General features: G+C 39.6%; 1 pseudogene; it reads left to right on the top strand.

Moving 5' to 3' along the window:
* The first annotated feature begins 6,569 nt into the window (after positions 1-6,569).
* LOC147683334 (forkhead box protein I1-ema-like) overlaps positions 6,570-27,796 on the top strand; it is a 44,328-nt pseudogene continuing 23,101 nt past the window's right edge.

Raw genomic sequence — 27,796 nt, forward strand, 5'->3', positions numbered from 1 at the left:
GTTGAATATCAAGACGGTATTTCCATAGGCTTAACTAACTCATGGCTTTCTCTCAACTTTCAAAGAATGATTCCCACAATTGATAAAACCAGTATTCCAACAAAATACAAATCAATTCATTCATTCAGTCGTTAAAATTCCATAAATAGTTAAAACCTATGTTGTATACAAAAAATAGATATACTAAAAATACCTCTCTTTTAAAAAAGTCATAAATATTGTACCAAAACTAGTAAAATATTTACATAGTGATATTTCATAGAGTTTGGAACATTTTCTCATCAATAAGTAACCACAATTTTCATCGTGCAATTTCCATTAATAATCAAGACTGTTAATCCAGAAACGTATACATATCCTCACTCATATTCAAACCTTTGGGCTGTTTTGTATCTAATGTTAGTATGTAATGTGTTTCTAACCGGCTTAACATTCCTTCCCTGTCCCCACCTCTTCTCTGCATTGCGACAGTGTCAATTATATAATATCCCAAATCTTTGGGGTTACCTCCATACACTTCATGGAAATGCCTTGCCACAGGGTAATTTGTGTCATTGTTGTTAATCGCCCTGATGTGCTGCAAGATTCTCTTATGGCTTGGAAGCTTTGTACTGCCAACATATTTTAAATTGCAGCTACATTCTTGTATGTAGACAACATACTCACTTTTACAGGTCAAGTGATATTTTATGGTCTGCGGTTTTAAGCTAAAGGCTGTCATATAGGAAGTTTTATTTACACCATATGTGCAAGCCTTACAACTGGGGCATTTGTAAAATCCCTTCCGGGCTAATGACCACCCTGTGTTTTCCCTGTATTTAGGGCTGCTCTTTACCAACACATCCCCCATGGAGGTCGCCTTCCTGTATGTTATTGCCGGGTAGTCAGGGAGACTTTTACCGATAACAGGATCATCTTTGACTAGATGCCAATTGCGCTGTATTATTTTGCGCAATTCCCTATGCTGTCGGTTGTATGTCATGATTATTCTGGGTGTGTCCTCAGGTGTTTGTGTGCTTCCCTTGTTCTCAATTACAGTGGCATCCACTGCACCCAGAAGTTCTTCCCTTGACTTCAATCTCGACTTGATGATTGCTGCATCTATTGTTTTAGCGCTGTAGCCTCTATCCAGAAATCTACTTTTGCTTTCCTGTTGGTGTTTCTTTAGTTCTCCCTCATCACTACATATTCTACGCAGCCTCAGCATTTCCCCATAGGGGATGCTGCGAATTAGGTGTGTTGGATGTGCACTGGTTGCATGTAGCGGGGTATTCCCTGCCGTTTCCTTTCTAAATAAAGTGGTTTTAATGTTATTACAGTCTATATTGACTAACACATCAAGGAAGGAGACCTGACTATTACTAATATTTGATGTAAAACTTACATTCACCTGGTTGTTATTGATGCTTTCAATGAATGCCTCTGCTTCCTCTAGGTTGCCCTTCCACACTATTATCAAGTTATCAATGTACCGTAGCCATGATACAATATTGTCCTTGCAGATACCATGGTACTGCCTTCTAACGACCAGCTCCTCCCACCAGCCCATGAATAAACAGGCGTAGCTGGGGGAGAAGCTGGCCCCCATGGCAACCCCCTGAACTTGTCGGTACATTTGCTTGTTAAAAAGGAAAAAATTGTGCTCCAAACAAAATATCAACATATCCATGAGCATTTTGTTGTGCATTGTGAATTCCATTGGTCTTTTTGCTAGAAAATATTTAACTGCTCTCAATCCATCAGCATTCCTAATACACGTGTAGAATGAGGAGACATCCAGAGTTATTAGGTAGTATCCATTCTCCCATTTTACTCTACCAATTTTGGACAAAAAGGCTTCAGTGTCTTTTACGTAGGATTCCAACTTACACACGTGTTCTTGCAGAAAGAAGTCTATGTATTTGGACAGATTTTCAAGTGGACCATCACATGCCGCAATGATCGGCCGTCCCAGAGGTCTTTCTTTGTCTTTAAGAATTTTTGGTATGAAATAAACCACTGGCGTTCTCGGGTGTTCTTTTTTTAAAAATTTGAATTCTTCCATATTTAGAAGTCCAAGACTTTTCCATGCCAGCAATTTACTGCATAAATCATCCTGCATCTGTTTATATTTGATGGGACAGCTGTGGTGGTAACATTGTGTATCGCTGAGCTGATTGTTTGCTTCAGTTAGATATTGCGAAAGGGGCCACAACACAATATTTCCTCCTTTGTCTGAATTTCTTATTACCACATTATTTTCTTTCTTTAGTTTGTCCAACAATTGATCATATTGTATTTCTTCTTTCGATCTTTTCCTTTTTGTCATTTGAATTTTGGTGTTTAATTTCTTGACTTGGACCACCACTGCATCATTGAAAACATCTATGGAATCTTTTGTCATTATAGGCACAAATTTGGATTTCTTTTTTAAAGGGATTTCCGGCTTTTTGTTAGCCAAACCCCTCACTTGTTGATTATTGAGGATTGGAAATGCTGATGATGTTAGAGCATTTTCATATTGTGACTCCATGTCGCTTTGTGTATTATTTTGCACATTAATTATGCTTTGAACTGCTGTTACTAGTTCATAGTCACTGGCTACCAAGTTCATAGTAAGTCCTGATTGTTCCGCACTAGGTTTTGTTTTTGATTTACTAATTGACTGAAACTTCTGCAACTTACGTTTCCGTATAAATTGGAGGACATCGGCCCTTGTTTTTGTGTATTGAAAGTTACTTTTTCGGGGCAATTTGAAAGACCTAAAGACAACAGCTGTTTTTCTGCCATTCTTAAATCTATATTCGCCAAGTTGATGATGGTATTAGCATTTAAACTCCTGTTTAGAGTTCCTGTGTTTGTTACGGTTGTTTGTTCTTCCACGCCCCACGGCCCCATCCTCCTCGCTTCGTTGCATTTCCTTTGGGAGACCCTCCTCTCCAGCCTGCTCCTTGTTCGTTTTTTGCCGGCTGCTTTGTTCCTGCTGAACGCAATGTTTCACGCCGGCTCCGACGTATGTATTCCAACTCTTCACCCACAGTTGGTTTTACAGTTTCAGCTAGATTATCACCTCCTTCTGACCCGCTTTCCGTGTATACACTGGATCCCGATAGAGATGATGTCTCTGGTTCTGGTTCCCTCGTGGGTTGCGAGGGTTGTGACGGTTGAGGGGTTTGGCGGGTATTTTGATTACTTGGTTTGCCAGTATTTTTTCGCATGGTGTCGTATTTTCTGGAGAACGTAAATATTCTGCCATTTTCGTAATCCTCCTTACCCCTCCTGCATTTGTACGCCTTGCAATTTTTTATCTTGTCTTCTTCCTTCTTCAATTTTTGTTCCATTTCCTCCTCGAATTTGGTTTTAGACGTTTGCGGGTCACTCATCGCCTGTATTTCATTGCGCAAGGTATCTATCCTGGGTAGAATCTCCTCCCGATCTTTCTCTGCATGTTTCACTAGTAGTTCCACCAGCTTTCGGGAAGAGTCTAGGTTACATTCCGCCCACTCTGCCATTAAGGTGGGATTTGGCGTGTCATAAGATGGGGCAATCATTATTCTCAACCCCCTGGGTATACGATTGACTTCCAAATATCGGCGAAGTGATTTGGCCTCCCACAATTTTACCATTTCCGTGCGCATAAGCTTTTCGAGTGCCTTATATTTGTCTTTTAATTCCATCCCTTCAGCTGCACTCTTGCTGCTGGTATTAGTTTCCTTTGCCTTTGGTCGAGTTGCCTCACTAGAAAACAGCTCTTCCGCTGCGCTCTCTCGGGTCTTCACTGTTGCTGCTGACATGGTCGCTGATTGTTTAACTTTAGTTGTTATTAACTTCACCCACTGCCTTCGACTTTTTTAAGTCCCAATTCCGTCGGCTCTCTGGGGCTACTATATTCACACCTCCCACCTTCCGACCTCTCCCGGATTTGCCCGGTACCTGTTCGAGTTCGAAGTCCACTCCTGCCGTCTCACACCCGCTCCTCCGAGCTGCGCTGGACTACTGCGAGCAGACGCCTCCTTCTCACTGGACCGTAGCATTCACTGAAAAAAACATAGGTTTCAGGCCTGATATAGTTAGGACTTAGCATTTAAAAAACCTTAGAAATTCACTTAAAAAACTGTAGATTTTAGGGGTGTTATAGTTAGCTGGACATTTCACTCATACAAAACTATTGAAATTCCTCCGATATAGTTAGTTGTATTAACTATATCTCGCGCGCCCGCAATCCACTGCTGATGATGTCACATATTACATCATTCATGACATGGTCAGTGACATCACTGATAACATCTCAAATGACATCACTGACCGCACTGAGGAAAGCGAAAATACTGAAACGCTTCTGCGAATGTATTTGACACATCCAGAGAGTGCGCCTTTGAGCTAAAGTTGCTGTAGAACACAAAGGTTCCATCCCCGTGTCAGGATGCACTCGCCGTGAGTTCAGAAAGCTGGCATTCGGTGGAGGCTTGGAGCAGGTACAATTACCTGACTGAACCACCGCTGACACAGCCCTGTCAACCAAGAAGGTCGTGAATTATCCAAATTCAGGGTGCTTCAGCCATTTGACGGACATCCCCAGCAAGCTGTGTATTGCAACCGACGGCAGGCGAGGGACGTTTCCGGCACTAAATGGCAGCGGCAGATTGAATTTTAATTGGACTGGTTGGAGATGCCTCACGCTGCCTTCCTATTGGTTAAGATAATACCAAATAAAAGCAACAAATCATTTTAACAGTGCCTGAGTGTCAGATGTTTTTTACCGCACTGAGGAAAGTGAAAATGAAGAAACGCGCCTGCGAATGTATTTGACACGTCCGGAAAGTGCACCTTTGAGCTGAAAAAAATTGAAAAATTCTCCAAAAGATTGTTTCATCAAGGTCAGCTCCTATCCTGAAAGTTTGGGGGTGATTCATCAAGCAGGGCTGAGAAAAAAGGGGGGTCCAAAAAAGTGTTTTCTCCATGTTAATTTCCATAGGAAATTTTAGCCAAGGCTACAGCCCGAACTGCTGAATGGAATTACACCAAATTTGGCTAAAAGGTAGCTCTTGGTTCAGAAAGTGACCTTTTTTTTAAAATGGTGTAAATCGTTCAGTAGTTGAAATTCAAAAAATAAAAGTCCAAAAATCAATTTCCCATAGGAAACATTAGCCAAGGCTACAGCCTGAACTGCTGAACGGAATCACACCAAATTTGGCAAAGGTACTGCTTGGCCTAGAAAGCGACCTTTTAGAAAATAGTGTAAATCAGTTCAGTATTTGCTGAGAAATTAAAAAAATAAAAATATCGATATCTATGGCCGTGGTGGAGTTGCGACCCCTACCGACCACAAGCTTAATTTTAATTGTCTGCCAACACTTCAAACCAGGAAGTGTTGGCAGCCATCTTGTGACTCTGTAGAACCGAGTCACAAGAAAACAGTGAAACAAACCAGACAAACAAGAAAAGGGGGCAGGGTAGAAACACCCTGACCCCCTAGGTCTGCTCAGGGGGTCCCACAAGGACCCCCAGGGCCCAAAAAAGCATTTTTTTTAATCTGCCGAATTCGCGCTGGTTGCGCGAATCTGGACGGAAAAAAAGTGCTTTATTTAAATGAGGCCCCCTGGTGGGCCAGGTCCCCAGGGCATTGCCCAATTTCTAGTTTATAATTGCGGGGACCTGTTACATCCCCAGGGCTGTAAGCATGTATATCCGGGAGTCCTTTACGGACCCCTAAGTCCCTGGGGACCAACACTAAGGTATTATAAACACTTTAAGATGAGACTAAACGCATTTGCCCTTCAAGGCAGTCGTTTTGCACACATAAATAAACTGACAATACAATACTCAAAGATTTTGTGAATTTGAGGAACGTGGTATCAAATACTGTGGGTAAGAATGTATTATACAGTTACATTTACATACAATATTGTAAGGATATCTTTACCTACAAATTGATTTCTGTAAATCAAATGGTGAACAATTAAAACTTACATACAATTTTAACAAAATGTTCATGGTTTTAAAATATTCATTCAGAATATTTATTAACGATGTTCAAATTTGTCAAATGTGTTTATAATGTATTGTTTCTGTAATGTACTCTGGTTTCCTTTATGTCTATGACTGCATACTGTTTGCAGGTCGCACATTGCACAGAGTACTTGTCACCTTAAAAAGAAAAGGTTGAAGCTGTAGTGTTTGTCATGTCATCAAGGCTTGATCTGAGCCGAAAAGCATAATGGCTACATCGCAATAAAATAATTTATGCACTTATTTGGTGGTACGTGTCTGTGTGCAAGAAGAATCCAGGTGATATACAAGCTGGGAAGGTTTCACTTGGCTTTATACGAACCCCCTCTCCACTTGGACGACGGCAGAAAGTGAAACCAAACTTTCCGGGGAGTGCCTCGCAATTGAAAGTGACTCCCTGGCACCGGAGAATACCACTGAAACTAACAGTGGTTGCTGAAGCTGAGTCGGGGGACGCGGACGGCACCGACTATAAGTAAGGCAGGCATTGGTAAAAAGCTGGGGAGGAGAGATGTGCAATACGAGGATTGCGTAACCGTATTTATTGAAGAAACTCTTTCACGTACACAAATTACACAGCAATGCCGGCTGACACGCTGCGGGACCGAGAAGTGGCAGCTTCAGATATGTTTAGTGACCTGCCATCTACGACTCCAAGTGGGAGAGTCAATAATGTAACAACAAGCAATACATCTAATACCATTAAGGTCAAATAAAAAAAAACGAAAAAAAAACATGAGGCAGGAACAAAGCAAATGGTGGGAGTCAAGATCCTTGCATCAGTATATTGATGTAGGTAGAATACCTAGAGGGTTTAGGATACTTATTGCATCAAGTTACGAGAACCCCAACCTGAGTGTGATGAAGGAGTGGGCTGAATGCAATTTGGACACTTCAAAAAGATTGGTGCAAATTTTAGTAAAGTATGCTGACACAGATCGAGCAGAGTTATTGGACCAGATTGATAAAATCAATGAGGAATTAGAAGGCATGGGACAGTCAGATGAGATAACCAAATTACGCAATGAGATGATAACAAGATTAAAGAAAGAGGAAGACAATATAAAAGAAAGAAAAACCTAAAAATTCCAAAGGGACAAGACAGACTATGAATTAGGACAAATATTTAAATTTTCTAGGAAATACAATTCACTCAGAATATCTAAGTTCAAACCGAGTGATAAGCAGGTCGCAAGCACATCAACCAACAGAGAACGCTTTCCCAATGCATCCAATTCAGATTTAGGCTCAGCAGAGGAAAGTGAGTCTGAATTCAACCTAAGAAATCCTAGAGTTGGTCCACTACCTCTGAAGCCCTCGCTTGCGGAAGAATTGCATTTTTTATGCCAAGACTGGAGGTAAATCCTCCGTCCAAGAACACAAAGAATGAAAGTAGATCCAGCAGGAACTTCAAACGCAGGCAGAGGAGGAAAGCAAATATGAAAGACAACCAACCCAAAAAACAAACAATAGAGAGATCGAAATGGAAGTAAAAATGACTGCAACGTATATCTATCCAAAGCTTACGAACAACTTCTTAGTCTGGGCTTATCATATTGCCCCAAGAGCAATTTTGACTATGTAACGATGAAGATGCATATCTATCGCTGTCTCAGAAAACTAAGACTAAAAAATATCACACATTGTTAAATAAAGATCAAACAACATTAAAATCAGAGGAACTCAATATGCAACAACCAACAATGAATTTATCTATATCAGACATGCCTCTGTTGGAGCAAGGTTTCACACGTATAGAAACTTGCAAGGATTCAACCCTCTCGAAATAATATGTAACTTATTTATAAACATGTTTTGTATTATTAACAAATGCACCACACAACCTTTCTAGTATCTAGGGGAAGCTTTCCTATGTGCTTTTACTAACAGTAACCCAAATGCATTAAAATGGCCGCCGAGAATGCAGGAACTATTCTGCGCATGCATCTGCCACATCTACGTGGTGTGACATATCTATGCTTTTGGTGGGAATTTCTTGCAGCTGCGCACTACTGCCAAGATGGCCGCTTCATGCTTAAACATACTGATGCACATGCTCCAGCTTGAACAAAAACTTGTGTGTTCTGCCTAGCTAATAATGCTATAGTTAAAATAAAGTGATGGGGTTAGAGTAGAAATAAGTGGTATACAGTGCATTCATTTAGTTTTTGCATTCTAATGTGTCTTTCTTTGACTTTATTAATAGCTCGTATTTGGGCCTGAAGGGTGACTTGTAACGCTATATTGAAACCACACTGCGCATAAACCAAAAGTACTGAGAAACCTCGAGTGGTGGCATTGAACCATTGCCAAAGACGGTCTTACCCATGATGTTCTCCGGAAACTGACTGTTTGACCCACAAGAGGAAGAAATATGGGCTGTTTAAATACATTGTAGATGATATTGAAACAGTTATTGCTGGGTGGAATAAAATCATGGGAAAAGTAAATTATGGGCGGGAACATTGATCAATTTTACTGAATTAAAATGACTTCATACTGGTATGGTATGATGACCTCTCCTCGCTTTTCTGACCAATCAAAGGAAGGGAATGCACAAAGTTGCAACACTTGGGGGTGGTACATTGCCCTGGAAAACAGTATAACTAAGGTAGGCTTAGTCAGTTAGATAGTCCGACTTGTCACAGACCTGTCACTGACCCAAAGTATGCTGAAGGAGAATTGAGCGGTACAAAAGGGGGTGCTGATGGACGGAGCATCTGAACCAATCAAACACTCACACCCAGTCAACAGATCTGGGTTTAATCCATCACCGTTCTTTAGCCCACTCTTCCACCCCAGTTCAGACATGGCCATATGCAAATCAGTCTGACCCTGTGCCTCATGGGAACAGTCCAGCCCGAACTGCCAAGCCATGCCTTCCCTGGAGCGGAAACAAGCTACCGTGAAGGAGAATTGAGAGCAGGGTGCTAGTCAAGCACTCTGTCAGAAGAATGGGGAGTTTGCTGAGGGATAAGATTCGAAGACCCAGTCGAGGTCCGAGTGTTAGCCCCAGAGAGAGGTGTGACGCTGGCATTGCACTTAGTTGAGGATACCTGTCCTGACTTGCACCTGTCCTGTCCAGTTGGCACCTGATTTGTCGGGAGCCCTTTTTCTCTTGGTCCCAGCCCGTGGCCAGAGCTGGTCCTCGCACCATTCTAGGTAAATATAATCTGTGTGGGTACGACCATGTACCGTTTCCCTTTCTCACCCTTCCCAGGTACCAATGCTTAGAAATGTATCTTTAAAGTCTTGCAGAATTATTGCTTTAATAATTATTTTCTTACTCGAAAAGTCTTTAATTTCACTATTGTGGCTGTTGATCTTCGAAATTTTGCATAGATAAAGTGCTTAAACTTTTCCTCGAGTCTGTGCTTATTTTATGAAAGGTAAATGTTATATTTTGCCTATTATTCTAACACCTTCTTCGATCCTTAGGACTTAGAGTGCAGGTGACAAGGATTTGGGAAGTTATGGTGTACAGGTATAAGTCATAAAGTGAATTAAAATTCTGGTAGGAAGGAAGTTAAGCAGGGTTACCGGTTCACAGTGTAAATGTTTTATGGGCCCAGGTGAGTATGGAAAATTGAGCTGGTAATCCAGCGTTCCATCAGTATTTCTTTGGTAGCAGGTGGTTGGTCAGAGTTTAGTTAAGATAGAGAGTTAGTTGCGTATTGATTATATTAATCTTGTGTTGATTTATGTATTGTTCACAACCCGTTTGTATTGTTCTCAGAAATCCCCAGGGATATTGAATAGCGGGTGGTAAATGGAAGCCACACTGCAGTGAGGTTACTTGTCTGATGAAGTAAGTGCAGATAGTTAGGTGGTACTTGAAGCACTGGTTAGGGATTCATTTTTGTATAAAAGTGAGAGTTATTGATAGCAAAAGAGTTCCCTGGTGAAACTCTGGTCTTATATCTCCTAGAAAGGGTAAGTCTGAAGGAGTAACAGGTTATTTGATGCTTGAGTAAAGAGTAAGCTGAAGAGGTTTTACTCGTAGTTTGTGAAGGGTAAACGGAAGTGATTTACTCGCAGTGAAAGAAATTGTCTTTTCTTGAAGTTAGTTATTCAGACACAGTAGCCAATGTTTCTATGTTGTTAATGAATTAAATGTGCATTTAAATTGGAAAATATTTAAATTGCTTTATTTCCTTCCAAAGGAGGAAGTCAGTCGCGGTGCTGCACTGACGTCACAAAGAGCCGCGCTGGGATTGGTTGAGGCAGCGGGTGTGTAGCTGAAGTAACATTGTAATTGTAGTGTGTGAAGGGTAAACGGAAGGGATTTACTCGCAGTGAAAGAAATTGTCTTTTCTTGAAGTTAGTCAATCAGACACAGTAGCCAATGTTTCTATGTTGTTAATTAATTAAATGTGCATTTAAATTGGAAAATAATTAAATTGTTTTATTACCTTCCAAAGGAGGAAGTCAGTCGCGATGCTGCACTGACGTCACAAAGAGCCGTGCTGGGATTGGTTGAGGCAGCGGGTGTGTAGCTGAAGTAATATTGTAAAGGAGGGGTGAGTGCAGAGTGTGAGAACTCATCTCACGGGAAAAAGCCACACAACCATTGGTTGAAATTATTTGAAAATTAAATGTTGATTGGTCATTTAAAATAAGAGAGGCGCTGGTATTGGAGAAGCATTTAAGTAAATTAAACAATTGATTAAAATAAGATTTCAGTGAAAAATAGTATAGCAGTAATTATATGTGGCATCTAGACCCAACAATTGTAGGAAATCACCCTGACAGAAAATATTAAGGTTTACCCAAGAACAACAAATTATAGGAAGACCCTATATCATGTACGGAGAAAAGAGAAAACATTTATTTTTGAAAAAGATTATTTCAAAAAGAATAAACCCGTAAAAACGAGAGAAGGTATTATTGTTCCACCATCGAAAACGCCTGCATCATACATGATGATAGAAAGGGGCTACCACACTAGTGTATGGTTAGAAAACTGGATAGAGTATACAAAGGATGATGGTATATTGGCATTTCCAGAATATGGTACCTTTAATGGTAGAATTTTGCACAATTTGCGAACTCGCATGAATGAATTAGACCCCAGACCAAGATTAACACAGTACAAAGCTTTAGAAGAATGGGAGACTGAGGCTTTTGAACGCGACTGACCTCGATGTGACAGAAATGTTAGTAGATTTTACCCAAGATATCCTAAAGAAGCAAGAGATAAGCAGTAAAAGTACAGATAAAACGAAAAATTTAATGACTAGTAGTGATTCAGAAGATGATTATCTTGAGGATTTATTAATGAAAAATCCGCCACCTTATCAGGAAGAAACAAATAGACTTAACCCTAGTGCCCCGTTTTTAAAACCACCTTTGAATCCTCAGATTGTACATTAAACTAGTATAGAAAAGGTATTGCAAGAGAAGGAAAGGGAAGTAATAAATAAACAGTGTAATGAATTAATTCAGAAAATCACTCAATTGAATACGAGTCCTGAAGCCCTAACGATACCAGTAACTGATGGTCCAGTTGTTCCCTTATATGGAGATAAGCAGTCTAGTCCTAAAACTCCCGTTCTGACCACACCTGTAGTACAACCCAGGAAAGAAAATATAATAGTTGATGACCAAGCAAGTGAGTGCCAGTCAGTGATTTCCTTGATGGATTTGCCTATAAGAGAACCAGCGGGTGACTCGTTCAGGAAAGTTACTCCTGGATGCTCAAGAGAAGTACAGATACAAACGTCCACCGGAACTAAAAACGCCACTGTAGTAACCTCAGGAGAAAGGGAAAGATGGTCCAGAGACGTAGAAAAGCCAAAATCACAGCCAAAAAACTAGACATTTTTAAATTAAGAGTAGAATTAGAAGAAATGATAGCAGGGAATGTAGGATTGGAAAGATTAAATATATTCAGTGAAGAAGAATTGCTATTCATATGCAGAAGTATTACCCGAAATACAAAAATATTTCATGAAAATTTAATGAATTTAGCCTCAGACATGGGAATTGACATAGGTATATCTAAAGTATTACAGAAACCATATAGAGCTGAATTTTCTGACAAAGATTTAGAAAACATGAATGTGTCAGGACAAAAATTACAAATAAAAGACGTATTTACATTATTACAAAAATGGGGAGACTCAGACAGATGGAAAGCTAGATGGACAAAGAAAAAGGAAGAAGCTCAGGCGAATCGAACTACATCCAAATATATCATGAAAGACACAGAGAAGGTTTAAAGGTTGTGCCCAATGAGAGAAGTTCCAGGGGTAGGTTATGTACATGTCCCATGGTCCCGACAGAATATTTTGTCATCTACCAATGATTTTCCAAAACTTAAAGAAAAACCTGTAGAATGGTACAGGCAAGTCGAAAGGTTTGTGAAAGTTTCAAAAGTGCTGCTAAAAGATTTAGATGGTTTATTTGACATACTTGTCCCTGCATATTTGTGGACAGAATTCAAAATTATGATAGATTGGCCAAATGATGAATACCTTCGAGATCCAAAGACAGGAGCCCGTCAGATGATGTGATGAAAAAATATAATCAGGTAATAACCTACCTAAAATGAAAGGGCCCCCAAAAGAGACAGATTGGACCAAAATAAACAGAACAACCCACGACAAAGATGAATCAGTACATGCATATTAAGAGCGTCTTTTGCAAATATTCAAACAGTATAGCGGGTTGGAAAAGATTAATAACAAGGACATGACACACTTTATATATCGTTTTGTGTCAGGATTAAACCCATAAATATCGCAAATGATTAAAGAGCATAAATTATGTTTGCAAGGGAAGCTTATTGAGGAGATTCTCAAGTATGCAAAATACTGTGGGGACGAAATCGATAATAAGCTAAGGAAATTAGAAGAAAAAGTAATGTGGGCACAAGTAAAATTAGCAGAACAGCAAGAACTCCAGCTGAATCAGCAGGCAAATAATCACGGAAGAGGGGACGGACAAGGTGAAGGTAGTGAGGGCAAGTCTAGAGGGAAAATGAGCAAAGAAGTTGCAAAGAAAAAGTTTCCCTGTCACGGGTGCGGAAAATTGGAACATTGGAAAAATGAGTGTAAATTAATACAAAATAATAATGTCCAAACTCAAAACTTGAATCCACATATGCAGAATGAAGTATCACAGAGGCAACCACAGCAGGTAATACAAAATCAGTTACCCTCTGTCCCTATGCCAGATTTTGTGAGTCAAGCCAAATACAGTGTGGATACTGGAAATTTGGAGGGAAGTGATAAGAAAAATACGGTAACACCACCGTTTCTTTTGCAAGACACATTTTTGAAGACGATAGTTTCTGACAGTGCCTGAGAGGAGGGGAAGAGGAATGCATACTTGGCGCATCCTTACCGGTAGATCAGTCAGGTCCATATGTGGAAGGCAAGGTTGAGGGAAATGACATCAAATTCTTGTTAGACACTGGTGCTACTTATCTACTGTAAGAACAGCAGACATCCCAAAAATACCCCTCTCGGGAGAAGCGATCCAAGTGGTGGGCGTTTCTAATAAACAAATTATGACCCCTGTCGCAGAACCAATGATAGTGTGCATTGGCAAATTTAAAGAAATGTATAAGTTCGTGGTGTGTGACTCCAGTCCTGTAAACCTGCTAGGAAGAGATTTACTGTGCAAAATGAACTGCACAATTTACTGTACCCCAAGTGGAGTTAAAATTCAGACTCCAGATGAAGATGTAATTTATAAAATCATGTTAGCCAAGCAAGAGACTGAAATTAAAAGGATGAACCTAAAAGATTTACCAGAAGAACTTCAAAATACCGTAAATCCTGATGTGTGGGATTTTACCAGAAAAGAAGTAGGATTAATGGTAAATGTTGATCCAATAAAAGTGACAGTGAAGGAAGCTGCAGTTTTCCCAAATACTCGACCGTACAAAATGAGCCCAGAAATAAAAGCAGGTGTTGCAGAAGAAATAGAGCGCTTGGTTGAGCAAGACATTTCAAAAGAAATAATGAGCAGTCTATGTAATACACCTTTAATTGGAATAAAGAAACCAAGCGGGAAATATAGGGTCGTACAAGACCTACGCAAAATCAATAAAACTGTTGTCCCATGTTGCCCAGTGGTCCCGAATCCAGCAGTAATTTTGTTTCAGATACCAAGGGGTGCTGGATGGTTCAGTGTAATTGATTTATGCCACACCTTTTTCTCCATTTCATTGCATCCAGACAGTACATTTGTATTCTCATTTAAATTTCATGAGCACGTTTACTTCTGGAATCATGTTCCTCAGGGGTACACAGAAAGTCCATCAATTTTTATCCCTATTTTGAAAAAATGTCTTGAGTCTTTGGTACTGCCTGGACAGTCTGTTCTGATGCAGTATATAGACGACCTACGTCATGTTATGTTATAATGCTTTTGTAGCGCGCACTGTTACTCGAGAGTGTCCTGGCGCGGAGGAGAGCACAGATGAGGGCAGGTATCCGATCGAATTAGTAAATCATGCGGAACATGTGTGTTTTCAGCTGATTCTTAAAAGACAGAGGTTCTGAAATGAATTGAAGGTGAGCTGGGAGCGAGTTCCAGGCTTCAGCAGCCTTGACAGAGATGGACTTGCCCCTCAGCCACACTCTTCGTGGCATCTAAAACCCTGAATGACTGCATTGTTGACACAATTGCCTTACTGAATCCTTTGGCTTAAGGTGGACATAAAGTGTCACCTGAAAAGTTGAAATTTTGTACCACATCCCTAAAATATCTGGGACACCCGATAGAGAGGGGAGTCAGCAGAGTGACTTCAGTAAGAATCAAAATAATTAGAAATATGAATTTACCTCAGACACAAAAAGAAATCAAAATGTTTCTCGGCGTTGTAGGTTTATGCAGACAGTGGATTGTGGGGTTTGCAGTACTCTCAAAACCATTGAAATGACAAAGAAACGGGCAAAATATCCGTTAGAATGGGATGATGAAAGCATGACTGCTTTCTTGAAATTACGAAACTGCTTGTGTGAAGCCCCAGCATTGGGAATGCCAGATTACTCCAAAGAATTTGCATTGTTCTGTGATGCATGAGATAATTGTGCTCTTTCAGTTCTAACCCAGACACATGGCCTAATGCGAAGTCCTGTGGCATACTTTTCTGCCACTTTGGACCCAGTGGCATCTGCATTACCAGGATGTTTGTTTGAAAGCAATAGCAGCAACCTGCATGAGTTTAGAACAGAGTGAATGCATTGTGATGGGACATCCTGTAACTGTATATGTCCCACATGCAGTCGTGATCTTGGTAACACAAACTCACACATAGTACCTAACTCCTAGTAGGCTGACTACGTATGAGCGGATCATTCTAGGTACAGAAAATGTGACAATAACTAAATGTACTGTTTTAAATCCAGCGACCTTATTACCTAATTCAGAGGTGAAGGAAGAAGTTGAACCTGATTGCGTCGACCTCACGGAATACAGTACTAAACCACGCCCAGACTTACAAGAAAGCCCACTGAAAGATTCAGAATATGAGCTATTTGTGGGTGGCTCATGTATGAGACATGAGGAAGGAGGATTGAGTGCTGCTTATGCTGTGTGCACATTGGCTGGTATAATCAAAGCATCCTATTTGCCAGGAGTCAAGTCTGCACAAGTAGCTGAATTGATTGCCTTAATAAAAGCTCGCAAAATTGGGCAAAATTGGAAAGTAACCATATACACTGATAATCAGTATGGTTACGGGGTTTTGCATGACTTTGGCCAACTCTCGATGCAAAGGGAGTTAATGACTTCTTCAGGAACCCTATTAAAAATGGACAATTTGTTAAAAAAATAATTGAAGCAATTCAATTACCGAAAGAATTGGCCGTGGACAAGTGCGCTGCTCACTAATCTGGAAACAACAAAGTGACTGCCCGTAATCATTATGCTGACCTAGTGGCCCAACATTGTGCCAAGTACAAAATGGCGGTAAACATGAAAATCGATGCATGTGGAATCAGCTGCCAACTTATGCTGCTAGAGGGTGTAAGGACATGGGAAGAAGTGCAAGATTTACTAAAATGAAGCAGAACAAAAAGAAAAGGAGGAATGGGAGAAAATAGGTTGTCAGAGAAGGGCTGAAGATGGTGTCATAATTTACTTGGATAGAAGACCTGTGTTACCCGACTGTATGCTTGCTCCTATGGCTTGGATGTACCACAGAGATGCACACATAGGCAGAGATGCAATGATAAGATTATTTAGACAGGATTGGTTTAATGAGAAGTTCAGGAATGTAGCAGAGAGTCTTTGCCAGAGATGCTTAACTTGTCAACGAATGAACCCTGGTTGGAAAACTGTAGTTTGCCCCGGGAAGATTGGAAAAGCAGAAGGGCCATTCATAAGACTCCAACTTGATTTGCTTGTAATTGTTTGTTTATTTTCCAAATGGGAAGAGGCCTACCCGACCAGGATGGCAGCTTAACTGTAGCCAAACTCTTGTTGCGAGAGCTCATTCCTTGATTCAGTTTTCTAGTAATGATTGAGTCAGACTGAGGGTCTCATTTTAATAATGAAATAACTTGTCTAATTTGTGAAGCATTCAGAATTGAGCAGAAGCTGCACTGTGCATACCGCCCAGAGGCTTCTGGAGTGGTACAACAACTGAATGGCACAATCAAATCGAGATTGGGAAAGATATGTGAATCTACCTGATTGGAATGGCCTGAAGCTTTTCCTCTTGTCCTGATGGGACACAGAAGCATACCAGACAAGAAAACAGGCTTGTGTCACCATGAATTACTCATGGGAAGAGCAATGAGGCAAGCATGTGTGCTAGATCACAAGCTGTTAAATATATCTGATGACTTAGTATTGGAGTACTGCAGGGAGTTGGCTGACTAAGTGCATTCTATCTCTCACCAGATTGGGGAAGACACTGTAGTCAGACAATCAACTCCAGCACATGACTTAAATCCAGGAGATTGGGTATTGATAAAGGAGCACACCAGAGAAAGCACATACCGAAAATGTAATATGCACGTTATATGAACAAGAAAAGGTGTTTTGAATTTAGTAGAGAAAAGGAGACAGGATTTCCATAGAAAGGCTACTGAACCGAAGCCCAGGATACCCAAGTGGGCTGAAAGGGAAGATTTTATGGCAACTGGCAAGACTCATGCTGCTATGTCTCTGGATTTTGAAAAGAAAGGGAAAATATGTCTCCATATGTTAAAACAGAATATAACAATGTTTTCATAGGTTCCAGTGAATGTGTACACAATTTCCTAATAAATGGGGGTTGGAGACTAAAAGGGGGAACTGATCCAGTATTTCCTGGAGTCTATTATATTTGTGGGAACAAAGCTTATTTTAAGCTGCCTGATCATTGGTATGGGAGTTGCTATTTCGGAATAGTATTTCCGAAGGTATACCATGTAAAAAGAATCACTGGAAGCAATGAAGGCGATAATGAACTAACCCGACATACAAGAGCTAGCTTTTCCGAAATTGTAGGTGACATATTTAATGCATTGATACCTTCAGTGGGAGTAATTCTGAATCCTCAACAAATTTGTAAATTGTCCACAGTAGCTGATCGCTTATCAACTGATACTGCTGGAGGATTCTTACTGATCAATACTGAATTAGTTGTGATAAGATCTATGGTTTTGCAAAATCGACTTGCTCTTGATATATTATTGGCAAAAGAGGGCAGAGTCTGTAGAATGCTGAAGGCGCAACATTGTTGCACTTACATTCCTGATAAAAGTGTTGAAATTGGATGGTATGCCAGAAATATTAGGCGTATATTTAACAAGGACCCCCTGAGTTCATAGAAAATTGATTCCTAGACCAGGGAAAAGTAAACATTTGATATTTAACAATCTAGGCAACCATAAGAAACAATCAAAGAGATTTTAATAAATGGAAGGGAATTAAGCTACAAAAATGTTTGTAAAGTAAACAATTTATTAAAGATTAAAAAGAACAATATCACATTTACAAATTTAATATGTACGTTAAAAAAGTATAGTTTAGACAAACTAGACTTAAACAACGATGTATAAATCACATGACATAGATCACATTACAATTACAAACATATATAAAGTTAAAAAACAGGAAGTGGCAGATTGGTACTCTACGCGCGTTTCGGCGGCCAGCGCCTTCTTCTGGAGTAGCCACAAAAAGTTTAAAAGTTGTTATAGTGCTGTATGGGGAATACTTTGCTTTCTTAGTTTCTTTAATGAGCGGTCCTAACCGTCTGGTAACAAGAGATGATGTGTAGATATAGCATGTATGGCTCAATGGCAACGTCTAGTCAAGATAAGACGTTAGTATTCTATTTCCGAAATGGACGGATTTCAAATAAGAAAATATAACGCTGTGTGGAAAAGAGATTAAGAACTGATCCCGCCGACCGGAACCTTTTGGTCATTCAAGTGAAGGGTATACTTGGTAACTTAATAAATAACGAGATCCTCCTGATGTGGAGATTTTTGATAGAGGAAGACCCCTCTAATATGGTTCTTCCTCCTCCAGTTAAGTTGATTAATTAAAGTTTAAAATAACTCCCTGTCCAAAATGATTCAACAGGGCTCTCTACTTCCGGCGGCGGGACTCGAGATTTGTGCAAGCGTGACGTTAGAAATAGAATACTAACGTCTTATCTTGACTAGACGTCGCCATTGAGCCATACATGCTATATCTACACATCATCTCTTGTTACCAGACGGTTAGGACCGCTCATTAAAGAAACTAAGAAAGCAAAGTATTCCCCATACAGCACTATAACAACTTTTAAACTTTTTGTGGCTACTCCAGAAGAAGGCGCTGGCCGCCGAAACGTGCGTAGAGTACCAATCTGCCACTTCCTGTTTTTTAACTTTATATATGTTTGTAATTGTAATGTGATCGATGTCATGTGATTTATACATCGTTGTTAAAGTCTAGTTTGTCTAAACTATACTTTTTTAACATACATATTAAATTTGGAAATGTGATATTGTTCTTTTTAATCTTTAATAAATTGTTTACTTTACAAACATTTTTGTAGCTTAATTCCCTTCCATTTATTAAAATCTCTTTGATTGTTTCTTATGGTTGCCTAGATTGTTAAATATCAAATGCCAGAAATATTACACAGTTAGAAGAAGAATTGAAAGTTCTTGAGGTTGATAGTGCATGGAAGAGACTAACTAATGGTCTCTCTTCTGTAGGTAGTTAGTTTTCTAACGTAGGAAAAAGTATTTTCGATTTTAGTAATAGTGATTTGGTGCAAATGCTGCAGAAACAGAAGATGGTATGTAGAAAATAAGGGAAGAAAAAAAAGAAAATTTGAAGAAATTCAGCTTGAAGAGATGAAAGGGGACATTTACAGAAGAATTAAGGGTTTTCAGAAGAATAGAGAAAGAAGAAATTCTAAAGCAATAGAAGAAATTGAATTTGGAGAGTGCTGAAGTTGGCATCTGGTTCTTTATTTAGTGATGGTATAGAATACCATCAAAGAGGGGATTGATGGAGCAAGGTATCACACGTATAGAAACTTGCTCGGATTCAAGCCTCTCGAAATAATATGTAACTTATTAATAAACATGTTTTGTATTATTAACAAATGCACCACACAACATTTCTAGTATCTAGGGGAAGCTTTCCTAGGTGCTTTTACTAACAGTAACCCGAATGCATTAAAATGGCTGCCGAGAACGCGGGAACTATTCTGCGCATGCGTCTGCCACATCTACGTGGTGTGACGTATCTATGCTTTTGGTGTGAATTTCTTGCAGCTGCGCGCTAGTGCCAAGATGGCCGCTTCATGCTTCAACATACTGATGCACATGCTCCAGCTTGAACTGAAATTTGTGTGTTCTGCCAAACTATTAATGCTATAGTTCAAATAAAGTAATGGGGTTAGAGTAGAAATAAGTGGTATACAGTAAAAAAAAAGAAAATAAGTGGTATACAGTACATTCATTTATTTTCGCATTCTAATGTGTCTTTCTTTGACTTTATTAATAGCTCGTATTTGGGCCCGAAGGGTTACTTGTAGAGCCATATTGAAACCACACTATGCATGAACCAAAAGCATGGAGAAACCTCGAGTGGTGGCATTGAACCATTGCCGAAGACCGTCTTTCCCGTGATGTTCCTGGGAAACAGACTGACCCACAAGAGGAAGAAATATGGACTGTTTGAATACATTGTAGATGATATTGAAAGAATTATTGCTGGGTGGAATAAAATCATGGGAAAAGTAAATTATGGGCGGGAACATTGATCAATTTTACTAAATGAAAATGACTTCATACTGGTATGGTGTGATGACCTCTCCTCGCTTTTCTGACCAATCAAATGAAGGGAATACATACATTTGCAACACTGGTGGGTAGTACATTGCCCTGGAAAACAGTAAAACTAAGGTAGGCTTAGTCAGTTAGATTGTCCGACTTGTCACAGACCTGTCACTGATTTAACGTATGCTGAAGGAGAATCGAGAGCAGGGTGCTAGTCGAGCTCTCTTTCAGAAGAATCAGGAGTTTGCTGAGGCAGAAGATTTGAAGACCCAGTCGGGGTCCGAGTGTTAGCCTCGGAGAGGGGTATGACACTGGTGTTTTACTTAGCTGAGGATACCTGTCCTAAATTGCATCTGTCCTGTCCAGTTGGCATCTGATTTGCCTGGAGCCCTTTTTCTCTTTGTCCCAGCCCGGGGCCAGGGTTGGTCCTCGCACCATTCTAGGTAAATATAATCTGTGTGGGTACGTCCATGTACCGTTTCCCTTTCTCACCCTTCCCAGGTACCAATGCTTAGAAATTTATCTTTAAAGTCTTGCAGAATTATTGCTTTAATAATTATTTCCTTACTCGAAAAGTCTTCAATTTCACTATTTTGGCTGTTGACCTTCAAAATTTTGCAAAGATAAAGTGCTTAAACTTTTCCTCGAGTTTGTGGTTATTTTATAAAAGGTAAATGGAATATTTCTACCTATTATTCTAACACCTTTTTCGATCCTTAGGACTTAGAGTACAGGTGACACAGATTTGGTAAGCTATGGTGTACAGGTAGATGTCCTAAAGTGAATTAAAATTCTGATAGGCAGGAAGTTAAGCAGGGTTACCGGTTCACAGTGTGAATGTTTTATGGACCCAGATGAGTTTGGTAAATTGAGCTGGTAATCCCACTCGCCATCACCTCTCCTTAGGGACATGCAAGAACTGTGGGGCCAGGGGGTACATTGTGTTCACAAGATACAGAACTGAATGAAGTTGTCAACAAGAATCCAAACGCTATGCCTGTAACGTCGGCAAGCATGATCATGATTAAACCCACGCCTTTTAAACTGAAATCAACGTTCAACCCCATTACTCTAAGGGACTCCATAGATATCTTCAATGAACTAGTGATGTCTCAAATTAAATAACTTAATTGAAAAGTACAGCACACCCTGATCAAAGACAACAGGTGCAGTCACCAATATCATGAATTAATGAATAAAGTACTGGACAACAATCAGATTTTAATTCAAGACTCTGATAAAGGGGGAAACATTGTGATTTGGTCCAAGGAGGAATATACAAATGAAGCATTATCTCATTTGAAAGACAGGACATGCTATATCAAGAGCAATGTATCAAATCTAAAAGTGTTGTACAATGGCTTTTACACCAAATTACTTGCCTGGAGTACCAAGGGTCTAATCAGCATGCAGGAGTATAAATTCCTGAGAAAGAAAAGCCCTACTATACCTTTTATCTATTTCATCCCAAAGGTGCACAAAGATCCGATGAAGCCACCGGGGAGACCAATTATCTCGGCCAGAGATAGTCTACTGGAACATACCTCGCAGTATGTGGACTACTTCTTGCAGGAATTTGTACAATCTCTTCCATCGTACATAAGAGATACAAGTGACGTTTTAAAGAAAACTGAACACTTTTGAGTGGAAAAGCGATTACATTCTCATATCACTCGATGTAACATCTTTGTACATGGGTATACATCATAAAGACGGAGTGAAGGCATTAAAATAATATTTTAGGAAAAGACTGGGACAATTATTGCAACACAGAAAAATGTTGGTGGAAATTGTTGATTTTTGTCTCAATAATAATGTTTTTATGTTCAACAAACAAGAGGGGTGGCCATGGGAGCCAGCTTCTCCCCAAAGTATGCGTGTCTTCACATGGGCTGGTGGGAGGAGCTGGTTCTCGGGACCACGCATAGACAGTATTTACATAGCAACATCAGGCTTAAGCTAGATTTTCTTGATTTTATTTATAATTTGGAAGGGTACACAGCAACGAACAACTGAATTTTTGACAGTGATCAACAATAATGATATTAACTTGCACTTCACTTCCACCATCAATGACACATCTGTGAACTTTTTAGATACTCAAGTGTATATACAAAATGACAGGATTGAGACAAGGATTTATCGCAAAGAGACGGCTGGCAACTCAATCTTGCATGCCAGCAGCTCCCATCCCAGGCTTTCCAGGCATTTGGTGAACAGCATCCCCTATGGGGAAATGCTGAGACGGAGAAGAGTCAGCAGCAATATAGAGGACCTTAAATCTGCCCAAGTAGCTAGTAAAGCCAGATTTTTAGAACACGCTACTCCCATAAAATAATAAACAGGGCAATCCTTAAATCGATGACACATGAGAATTCAGAGTTACTCATGGACAAATGCAGTAACCACACAACTTGAAAATAAAAAGAAACAAGAGGTCAAAGAATTCAGGATAATTATCTGGTTCAGTGAACAGGAAAGGAGTCTGAGGTCAATAATCAAACGTAACTGTCCCTTATTACTTAGGGACCCAGGGATAGGACCCTTGTTACCACAGAAAGTGTTGATTACTCACAGTAGGGGACCCGCCATGAGAGACAATTTAGTGAAAACAAGTCCTGAAGTAATTGAGGGAATTAGCTCACTGATGCCACACAAAGGCTTTTATAAATGCAAAACCTGCAAGTCTTGCCAGCAGGGTCTTAACAAAACTACGTACCAGACCCCGTTCAGGACAAGAAAACACAAAATCACAAAACTTTTAACATGCATAACAGACTACGTGATACATTTGTTACAGTGCTCATGTGGCCTACAATATGTAGGGAGAACCAAACTTCAAGCACATAAAATGGTACTCCAACACATGCAAGCAATAGTAAATCAAGATAACACATACCCGGTAGCATGTCATTTCAAAGAGCGCCAAAATTCCAACAGTCAGGTATTACCTCATTGATGCAGTACCCCCCGTAGATGAGGGGGTAACCGAGAGATTAAATTAAGAAGGATGGAAACATGGTATATCATAGAGATGGACTCCAAACACCCAGGGTAACTCAACACATCAGAGTATTTGTACACATGTCTTTAATATTTAATATTTAATATTAATATGTAATATTTAAGATCCAATACTAGCTTGTTTAATCCAAATGAGGGCAAAGAAATAGAGGAAAATTCCAGTTCTTTTCATCTAGGGGTATTGTAATGTCTATAGATATAAGACAATAAAAGAATGCACAAGTGGAACAGCAACGAGTGAGAGAAGGAAGAGTGAGAAAAAAAATTGATCACGTCACTCACGAGAAACATATTTAACAAAAGACTGTATAGTGTAAGGTAGGAACACACTGTAGAGATGGGTCAATAGGTATTCAAAGCTAATATCTGGTAAGGTGAATGCAATCAACAGCTGCAAAATCAGAATTGTAAATAGATTAAGTAAATGAAGAAAAAGCAATCTACAAAATAGTGACTATAAAAGGAACAGTATCAGTCATTGTTGGAATATCGGCAACAATGGAAACAGAAACAAATTGGTTTTAATCAACACAGAGGCATTAAGGCACTATAAACACTTTATGATTAGACTAAACACATTAGCACTTTAAGGCGGTCATTTTGCACACCTAAATAAACTGACAAAACAATACTCAAAGATTTTGTGAATTTGAGGAATGTGGTATCAAATACTGTGGGTAAGAATGTACTTTACAGTTACATTTACATACAATATTCTAAGGATATCTTTACCTACAAATTGATTTCCATAAATCAAATTGTGAACAATTACAAGTTACATACAATATTAACAAAACGTTCATGGTTTTAAAATATTTATTCAAAATATTTATTAATGATGTTCAAGTTTGTCAAATGTGTTTATAATGTATTGTTTCTATAATGTACTCTGGTTTCCTTTATGTCTATGACTGCATACTGTTTGCACGTTGCATGGAGCACTTGTGACTTTAAAAAGAAAAGGTTGAAGCCGTGGCGTTTGTCATGTGATCAAGGCTCGTTCTGAGCCGAAAAGCGTAATGGCTGCATCGCAATAAAATCATTTATGCTCTTATCTGGTTGCCCGTGTCTGTGGGCAAGAAGAATCCAGGTAGACAACGGAATCTATGACACAAAGCTCCCATCCTTTCTTCCGACCACTTCCACCAGGCAGGGTTGGTGCAGACAGGCGGGCGATGGATTCGCTATAGTATCAAGAAATCCTTACACCGCTCATACATAAGGCAAAGTCACACTCAAGATTGAGGAAACAAAAAGGTTATTGACTGACGTGTTTCAACCAAACGGCCTTTGTCAAAGTCACTCCGTAACCCAGAAGTGGCTGTTTTTTAAATGCATTCACAGGTTCAAAATAAGTAGACATAAAAAACATATGCATACATGGGAGTCTCCAGATTTTAGAAAACAGACTCCTGCCAAATGAAAAGCATTTTACAATTGTTAAAGCTTAGTTAATTGACTCACATTATTCAAGAACAAACAATATTAAAAATAAGACATCATTTGTGGGGGTATTGTGAAAAACAACCCAAGTGATTGCCTGTCTTGCCTCGCTCTGCCACCGCCGAGTAAACAAGCTACACAATAAGTTAATAAAATTAGGATGCAAGTGCTATTTAATTTTAATTTATCCTACTATAATAATATTCATATTTTAATTTACACAATCTCAGTCCAACCTCGCACAGCTACCGCGTGAGCAGAGTAGGACTCAAGTGCTCTTAGAGTGTGAACATAGTGCAAACAGATGTCTCTTCCAATGTTATGGCAGAACCGACTAGCAGTAACTGCTGTTTCTAAAGATACTAGGCAAGTGCCTGAGTATCCAGGTAGCGCCTCTCACACCTGGCTAATTTTTAATAGCATGTACTAAGTTCTTTGGTGCGGCGCTCCTACAGGCTTATTGTGCACTCGTATTGTGACCCCTATTAGTTTGCAAGCAAAAAACCTGATAAGTGTGCAAAAAGAATACAGAGAATACCTTCAAACAAAAACCCACCACCCTGATGGGCTGCATGGATTTGTGTGTGCTTATATCAGTATTTGTCGAAGACAGTACGTACCTGTATGAATACATGACGTGGTGTGTTTATAACTGTATAGGTCAGTAAATGGCAGTGTAATTAATTCTTTGGGTGAATAGGTTTTGAGTAACTATTTGGGTAAGTGCCAGTGTGTGAGTGTTTATATGGGTGTATGAGTAAATATATCAGTGGTTGTATTGATAAATGACTGCGTGTATGAGTGACTGTATGGGTTACTGGATGGATTTGTGTGTAGACGTAGGAATAACTGAGGGGTTAGGTACTACCTGCTATTGGTGTGTCTATGGTTTCAATATTAGTAGTCTGTATTTTAGAGTGGGTGTATGAAAGGTTTAATTAGTGCATGAGGAGGTGCATCAGATTATTACGTGGATGATGTCATCAGTGATGTCATTTGAGATGTCATCTGTGATGTCACTGAGCATGTCATGAGTGATTTCTTTTTCATTTTTCATTTTTTCTGGTTTTATACGAGTAAAATGTCCAACTAACTATAACGTCTCTGAAACCCATGTTTTTTTTCAGTGAACTTATATATATATATATATATATATATATATATATATATATATATATATATATATATATATATATATATATATATATATATATATATATATATATATATATATATATATATATATATATATGTATATATATATATATATATATATGTATATGTATATATATATATATATATATATATATATATATATATATATATATATATATATATATATATATATATATATCCTCACGTAGCAGGTGCTCATATTGAGGGAGACCACACACGAGGAAAGGTAAGTTCAGAATTTATTCGACATCTGCCAGCACAGGAATAAAAAGCAGCTCCTCATAGAACAGAGTAAACGCCGGACGCGTTTCGGGAATTCCTCTTCCCTCATCAGCGGCGTAGGATTGAAGAGTCATTGCAAGCGCCAAAACACGCACCTGATTATAATGCCTGCCTGTGGGGCGTGGCGAGTTGTGATGCCTTCTGGGCTTTGTAGTGCAGCGCCTGCCGTGACTGTGTCCAAAATTAAAGCCCCAGTGGGTGTATGGGAAAGATGCCTGTCCTCCTGTGCCCCGCTTTGGTATGCCGATTTCTGGTGGGTAGGCGCCATCCTGCAAACGTAGCCTACTCACTTCCTCATGCCCGATATTTCCAACACTCAATGGCGTCGGGACAGGACCTGCTCTTCTGCTGGGGGTCTCTCCTCGCGACCGGAGCCGGCCGCTTAAAATCCTCACGTAGCAGGTGCTCATATTGAGGGAGACCACACACGAGGAAAGGTAAGTTCAGAATTTATTCGACATCTGCCAGCACAGGAATAAAAAGCAGCTCCTCATAGAACAGAGTAAACGCCGGACGCGTTTCGGGAATTCCTCTTCCCTCATCAGCGGCGTAGGATTGAAGAGTCATTGCAAGCGCCAAAACACGCACCTGATTATAATGCCTGCCTGTGGGGCGTGGCGAGTTGTGATGCCTTCTGGGCTTTGTAGTGCAGCGCCTGCCGTGACTGTGTCCAAAATTAAAGCCCCAGTGGGTGTATGGGAAAGATGCCTGTGAGTAGGCTACGTTTGCAGGATGGCGCCTACCCACCAGAAATCGGCATACCAAAGCGGGGCACAGGAGGACAGGCATCTTTCCCATACACCCACTGGGGCTTTAATTTTGGACACAGTCACGGCAGGCGCTGCACTACAAAGCCCAGAAGGCATCACAACTCGCCACGCCCCACAGGCAGGCATTATAATCAGGTGCGTGTTTTGGCGCTTGCAATGACTCTTCAATCCTACGCCGCTGATGAGGGAAGAGGAATTCCCGAAACGCGTCCGGCGTTTACTCTGTTCTATGAGGAGCTGCTTTTTATTCCTGTGCTGGCAGATGTCGAATAAATTCTGAACTTACCTTTCCTCGTGTGTGGTCTCCCTCAATATGAGCACCTGCTACGTGAGGATATATATATATATATATATATATATATATATATATATATATATATATATATATATATATATATATATATATATATATATATATATATATATATATATATATATATATATATATATATATATATATTCAATGAAAAAACCATTGGTTTTAGGCCATATATAGTTAGGGATTTGCATTTAGAAAACCTTATTTTACTCGCATAAAACCATTGAAATTCCATATATAGTTATAAGCGCTAACTATATATCGCGCACCCGCAATCCACTGCTGATGATGTCACATATTACATCATTCATGACATGGTTAGTGACATCACTGATGACATCACTGATGACATCTCAAATGACATCACTGATGACATCACTGATTACAACATCCAGTGACTCTATGTTTCTGTAAAGTTAAAATATGTTTTACATATTGAAGAATGAGTAGATATATAAGTGTCTGGATGAAGGATTTAGTAGGTGCATGACTGACTGTATGAGTGAGTGATTAAATGTGTCTCACTGAGGGCATGAGTTAGTGACTAAACTGTCTTAATTTGT

The sequence above is a fragment of the Lissotriton vulgaris genome, chromosome 11 (assembly GCF_964263255.1).
Source record: "Lissotriton vulgaris chromosome 11, aLisVul1.2, whole genome shotgun sequence".
Classification (NCBI taxonomy): Eukaryota; Metazoa; Chordata; class Amphibia; order Caudata; family Salamandridae; genus Lissotriton; species Lissotriton vulgaris.